At 40.3% G+C, this 7,076-nt stretch overlaps 1 long non-coding RNA gene across 3 annotated transcripts in view; it reads right to left on the bottom strand.

Moving 5' to 3' along the window:
- Nucleotides 1–3,701, bottom strand: part of LOC128696565 (uncharacterized) — an 81,527-nt gene extending 77,826 nt beyond the window's left edge. For all 3 annotated transcript variants that reach the window (XR_011393247.1, XR_011393246.1, XR_011393248.1), the window contains exon 1: nt 3,581–3,701. This is a non-coding gene — a long non-coding RNA (uncharacterized lncRNA). The remainder of the gene's footprint in view (nt 1–3,580) is intronic.
- Nucleotides 3,702–7,076: the final 3,375 nt, after the last annotated feature.

Here is a 7,076-nt window from a genome sequence, read left to right as displayed (position 1 = left end):
GCCTGTAGGCATATGGGTGACGTTTAAAAGTGGGCTGCATAAATGGGAGGTGGACACCTAAAAGAAAGCTAGCATCAGGCAGGGTAGGCTCCAAAACCTGGTGGTCCCTGGTCAAGGACAGACAAGGTTATCTGCCTGATGAACTCATTCCACCTCTAAATCGACAGGATGGGACCACCTCTACTAGTAGTCAAGAGAAGGCAGACCTCTTTGCTGAACACTTTGCTACCAAAATGCAAGTTCCTAATCCAGCAAGGGACCCTCCTTGGCTAGCTGCAAGAACTGTGTCAAAACTGTCAGTGGTGACAATAAGGCAGGAGGAGGTGTATTTCCTTCTTAAATCGCTTGACCATGAAAAAGCTGTGGGCCCAAACAAGTTGAGCCCAAGATTGGTGAGAAGATGTGCAGACCAGCTAGCAGCACCTCTAACTCGCATCTTTCAGCACTGCCTAGTACAGTGTAAATGGCCCTCTCTATGGAAAGAGGCAAATGTAGTCCCTGTTCACAACAAGAAGAGCAGAGCAGAAATCAGCAACTACAGACCAGTGTCACTCCTGTCAATCACTGGTAAGATCCTTGAGACAATAATCTCAAGACAAATGACAGAGTTTTTTGACTATCACTCACTACTTTGTGATCATCAGTATGACTTCAGGAAAGGTTACTCTGCTGCTGATCTGTTGTTAAACCTCTCCACTAAGTGGCACCAGTCACTGGATGAATCCACAGTCAGCTGTGTGATAGCACTGGACATTGCTGGCGCTTTTGACCGGGTGTGGCACAAGGGCCTCTTAGCAAAACTTCAAGCACTAGGAATTGCAGGATCTACACTATGTCTCCTCAGTGATTACCTTCATGGTAACATGACTTAAGAAATCGTAATGACACGATTGCAAATAAACCATACCCCCGGCCGGGATTGAACCCGCGGTCATAGAGTCTCAAAACTCCAGCCCGTCGCGCTAACCACTAGACCAGCTAGCCACAATAAGATGAATCTTATTGTGGCTAGCTGGTCTAGTGGTTAGCGCGACGGGCTGGAGTTTTGAGACTCTATGACCGCGGGTTCAATCCCGGCCGGGGGTATGGTTTACCTTCATGGTAGATCTCTAAGTGTAGTTCTCAATGGAACGGAATCAGCAAGACATCCTATTGGGGCAAGTGTTCCACAAGGAAGCGTGCTGGGACCATTGTTATGGAATGTCTACTTCAACGACCTTCTTCATCTCATCCCAGAATCACATGCTTATGCAGATGACTGTACACTGCCATTCACTTATCCAAGAGAAGAAATGCCAGCTGCTCTAAGCTACATCAATCACCAGCTGAGAGCTATATCAGCTTGGGGAAATAGATGGCAAGTAACATTTGCACCTGAGAAAACACAAATGATGATTGTCTCTAGGCACCATGATGGTAATGCTCGTGCAGTAGTAAGGATGAATGGGAGGGTGTTGGCACCTGGAGAAGAAGTTGATATCCTTGGGGTGAAATATGACTCTTGCACCATTTATAACATTTTTACTATGTTTTTAAATGTTTATACAGTAGTGTACTATGTATTGTAATATACAGAATAGAGGAAATCAGAGAGCCCGTCGTAAGTCCGAGTCATCGGTAAACGAGTACGTTGCTAAGTGAGGAGAGGCTGTACTTAGCCACTGAGCCAGCTGAACCAGTGGCTCATGTGCTGGCCTGGAGTTTTAAGACTCATTCATTTGGCACAAATTCAAGCCTCACTTATACAGTGGTTTACTTTTTATTTTTTTATTTTTTTTGGCACATGTGTGTGGCCTAATTCATGTCTGCATAAATCATTACGATTGTGACCATATATAAACACGTAATTAGTTCATTACCACTGTAACATTCTTCTTAGTTACCAATCACGGCTTAGGTAATCTCATTCAACCGACACCTTCCTCATTAATTTGATGGACTACCTGAGAACTGAAATGTCTCTTGGGAATTTCATAGGAATGGTAACCTTGGACTTGAAAAAGGCCTTCGATACAGTCACAATATATTTATTTATTTATTTATTTATTACCAATTTGAGCAATGTAAGAAACTACAAGCTATCGGCATAAGTTCTTTAGAATGATTTAAGCCCTACCTTAACAACAGGAACCAAATTGTCAAGATCAACAACAGAGAATCAGAACCCATGCCAATAAGAAGTGGGGTTCCTCAAGGTAGTATCCTGGACCCTTTCTTATTCCTGTGCTATGTGAATGATATGCCTATCACTAGAATTAGTCCTGTAGCAAATGGTTAGTAGACAACAAACTAAAACTACACCTCGGGAAAATAGAAGAAATACTCTTTCATACGAAACGTAAATTTAAAAGGGTAAATAATTTTAATTTCCAATGTAATGGGAAACATACTATTACAGAAAACTCAGTGAAATATCTGAGAATCTCCTTTGACCCAAGCTTGTCAGGAGAACTAATAGGGAACGATGTTGTCAAGAGAGTGAATACCAGACTAAAGTTTCTCTACAGACAGGTGCAGTTTCTACCAACTGAGGCTCACAGGACCCTATATGTAGCTCTCTTACAATGTATTATAGACTACTCTTGATAGGCTACAAACCACCCAGAACAAAATGGTAAGATTCATTCTGAACCTGGGTCCAAGAGAACATGTAGGCCAGGATGAGTTATAACAACTGGACATAGTGAATATTGAAGACAGAGGAAATCAAATAAAGCTAAATTACGTTTGTAAAATTGCTCATAGCCAGTGTCCCCAATATCTTACTGCCAATTTTATTAAGGCAGGGAACCAATGCAATTATAGAACTAGGGGAAGAGAGAACAACTTTGCAGTACCTAGAGTCAGTGGTCAGGCTTCAAATTATTATTATTATAATCAAGGGGGAAGCGCTAAACTCGGAGGATTATACAGCGCCTGGGGGGGGGATGTGGAAGGCATTCAGGCTTAATTTGGGGAACTGGAGCACAGATCCAATTCCCTAAGTCAAGAGCCCCTCACCAACATCAAGGAACCTTCCTTGAGGGGTCAGGGTTCAAAGACATTTCTATTCAGCAATAAAAGAGTGGAATAGACTGCCTGGCTCATGCATGAGCCAGTTCAAGAAGACAGCCAAAATGTACCTCATGAATAAGGCTAAGGGAGCAGAGTGATTTCTTGTATAAAAATAACTAATTTTATCCCTCCCCTAGTATATCTTCTTTTATTGTAACTGCTTTTACATAGTTAAGATGCCCAGTTTTAACTTTTAAATATAAATAATGATCAGAAGGACCTCAATGGATATATAAGTCACTCTGACTTTTTGTGTTATCCTAGGTTCTCCACACACACATGCTGCTATATATGATAATCACTGTAACTGTGTATACCTAAATAAACTTACTAACTAGCTCAGCTATCAACTTTGGGGCCCAGTTTCTGGGCCGCAAAGTTGTTTCTAACAACTACTTCTCACAGGATAGGTATATGCTGCATAATAGAATAAACTTCCCTTATTTTCTTATAATAAGTGTACTGCTGTCTGGCGGGTGCAACTGGCAACTTCATCGAAAAACAATATCTCATCATTCATACTTACCTTACATATTATTACAACGAAATGACTCACGAAATCGTAATGACAAAGTAATATTCAACATCTTGTTGTTGTTCTTGGGTTCATAAGGGCCACTGACGGCTTACGTTATATTGAGCCTTTTTTTTCCCATGTGTACGGATTCATAAGGGCCAATGACGGCTTACGTATATTGAGCCTTTTTTTTCTCCTGTGTACGGAGAACACATGTTATCCAAAGCTGAGCCATGAGAGAAAAACGAACAGGAGTCCCTTTGTAAATAGAAATAGAAACTAGAAGTTCGCAAATAGATAAGGTGGACCACCTTGTCAAGCCCCAGCAGAGCGGGACGCCCTCACACTCACCTGAGGTCAGAAACCCGATTCCTACCAAAACTTAAATATCCTGAGCGGAAAAAATGAATAAAAATTAACAGATAAAAAGAATGCCCTTCTTGCAATGTGCCCACCAGGCAAAGTAGGATGAGGACAAGCGTCCCAGGAATAATGGGAGAAATTTGTCAATTTTGTTCAGGTCTGAAAATCAATTTAAGACTCTTCTCAACAGCCACTTAATCACCCTAGACTATATACTCAATACTCAATATTTAGCACTACCAATAAATCTACCAATTACCTAAATCTTAAAACTTCATAACTAGACGACCAAGTTCATATATTGACAAATTACCACATAGAAGTATACATTCCTACCAAAACCAGTATTGCCCTTCACCAAATTGTAGCAGTCTCATACTGTAAACTACTGTAAACTACTCCTGAATCATATTTCATGAAAAACATTTTTTAATACATGAATATATTCTTTGGTCTGCATAAATTAGATTCACTTATTATTAATATAACTATTGTATAACTATGATAATTTCTTCAGTGAAAAGTAGTCCGTAAGCCATTAAATTAAGCCAGCCCATAATGCCAAGGCATAATAGAGGCTCTCTTTGCACTGCAACCCGTTATTGTAAAATTATAATCTCAATGTACCACTTGCAAAGAAATAAATGAATTTGAATTTGAACTTGAATTTGGAGCAAGACCTCTATACACGACAAAGTTGCTGTTGGTGGGGTTTTTAGAGCCCCTGACAACTGACGCCGTATCGAGCTTTGCCTTCCTGTGTCCAGGAAAAACTTCGACCAAACATTAATAATTAATAACATCTTTATTTATACAGATACAGGTACAAGGTACGTATACAGGCCTAGTTGACATCAATGACATACTACTATATAGAAAGCCGCTTGTTATGCAGAGCATTTCTGACAAATTAGATTAGTTTTGTCTCAGGATGCAACCCACACAAGTCGATTAATTCACAGGTACCCATTTTACTGACGGGGGACATAGACAACCGGTGTAAAGAAACACGCCCAATGTTTCTACCCTCGCCGGGAATCGAACCCGTACCCTCGCCGTATGAAGCTAGAGCTTTAGCCATCAGGCCACGGAGTAATACATATCCCCAATGCGCCCTAAGACCAGCAAGAACAAGCAGGTACAGGCCAGGATCTTTCGACGGTCTGAAGAGTCAAACTCCACCACACTAATCACTCGACAAAGGCTGACGTAGGAGTCCAGCTCCACCAACATGGCCGACACGGCAGGACATGTAGCGGGCTAGCTGCGGGATTTTCATGGACAGCTCCTGATCAAAGAGGCTGAGCAGGACTCAGTTTGAATGCTTTGAGAAGATTCCAGAGCGGCGAGAGGACATCCCAGTGCATCGTTTCAGTGTAAATAGTTGAAGTGTTGTGCAGTTTGTGAGTTTTTTTTTTTGTATTTTTATTTAAAAGACTTTACAAAAATACAAAGATTAGATTTAGATTTTGCCACCGAAGTGGCTAGTTTATTGTGCACCCCATATCCATCCTGTGGACGGTAGTGCGAGAGCATATGGATACACAAAAGGCCTAGGAACTAGGCCCCAAAGGGTTAACAGGAATACATATGGATTTATATCTACATATCTATAGTTCACTTATCTGTTACAAGCAAATTTAGGAAATTTGCTTAGTATATCTGGTATCTTATTTTCATTAATAAGATATCTTGACATGTCACATAGGTTATTATACTGTCTGTCTCTGTATTCCTCAATAAGTGGACAATTAAGCACATAGTGTTCAAGAGAGTGACCATATGCCTGATCACATAATTTACATTTAGTTTGATCATCATCTGTGTGTCTCCCAAACTGCCAGAAATACTTGTAACCAAGCCTAAGCCTGGCCACTACAACATTAGTCAGTCTGTTCACATTGCAAGTTGCTCCATAAACATACTTATCTACGTTCATGTTATCATAGTGGGTTATAGATCTACTCAGGCTTCTAACTGCATTCCTATAACAATCATTTTCATTATTTACTTCTCTCCTAATATTATTCCTAATGCTAGACACAGTTATACCAAAGTTATATTCTACATTCTCCTTCTCGATACTCTTCTTGGCTAACATATCAACTTTATCATGAAGGAGTAATCCAATGTGTGATGGGATCCATAGCAATTGTACATTAATTCCTTTGTCCCTAATTTTTGAGTATCTATACCTGGCTTCCCCAATGAGCATGTTGTTGGAGTCATTATATGAGCCAAGAGCCTTCAATGATGATATAGAATCAGTAATGATGATAGAGTCAAGCTCAGTGTCATAGGTTAGCTTTAGCGCCATTAGGATTGCAAACAATTCAGTTTGCAGTGTAGACGCCCAGTTGTTAATTCCTATGCCTAACTCAACAAATTTATTATCGTTCTTAACTAGGGAGGTGGCAACAAGAGCAGATGCAACCCTGCCAGAAGACTCCTGTTTAGATCCATCAGTGTATATAACTTGTGATAACTTGTTACTACCAGCTAGGTGAGAAATTTCTTCTTGAGCAGTTGCTCTAACAAGAGATTTAAGGAAGGGATTACTAGCAATGAGCTTCTTGGGAGGGACTTGTAGGTATGTGATATTAAATGAACACATCTTCCATGGAGGGATGAAATGCTCTTGTTGTCTACAGTGATACAGTTCATGCAGGTTATAAAACTTAATGCAATTGCACGTTTTCACAATCCATTTAGATCTGTGTGTATTTACCTTTAGACACTTGGTAAGATTCACTGTGACAGTGTCTGGTTCGTTTCTCAACATTCTAATACCGAGTACAGTGTTAATTTCAACAATCCTATCACTGATACTAGAAATACCAAGCTCCTTCCTCATGTTAAGAACTTTTGTAGATCTGGGACAGCCAAGAATAATCCTGAGAGCTTCATTTTGCATTAACTCCAAGGGTCGGAGAGAACTTTCTCTAGCTAATATCAACATGGGAGCAGCATAATCAATTAAGGACCTAACATAGGCTATGTACATCATTCTCACGATTCTCACATTAGCACCATAGTTGGGATTGTAGCCAGCAACAGCTTTGAGAGCATTTAGCCTAGCTTTACATTTCTTGTTTAGTTGTGGTATAGTGGATTTGTTAAAGGGTACATCTACACCAAGATA

Source organism: Cherax quadricarinatus, chromosome 47 (genome assembly GCF_038502225.1).
Source record: "Cherax quadricarinatus isolate ZL_2023a chromosome 47, ASM3850222v1, whole genome shotgun sequence".
NCBI classification, from domain to species: Eukaryota; Metazoa; Arthropoda; class Malacostraca; order Decapoda; family Parastacidae; genus Cherax; species Cherax quadricarinatus.
The sequence above is the reverse complement of the archived record's forward strand: the minus strand, read 5'-3'. Positions and strand labels throughout refer to the sequence as shown.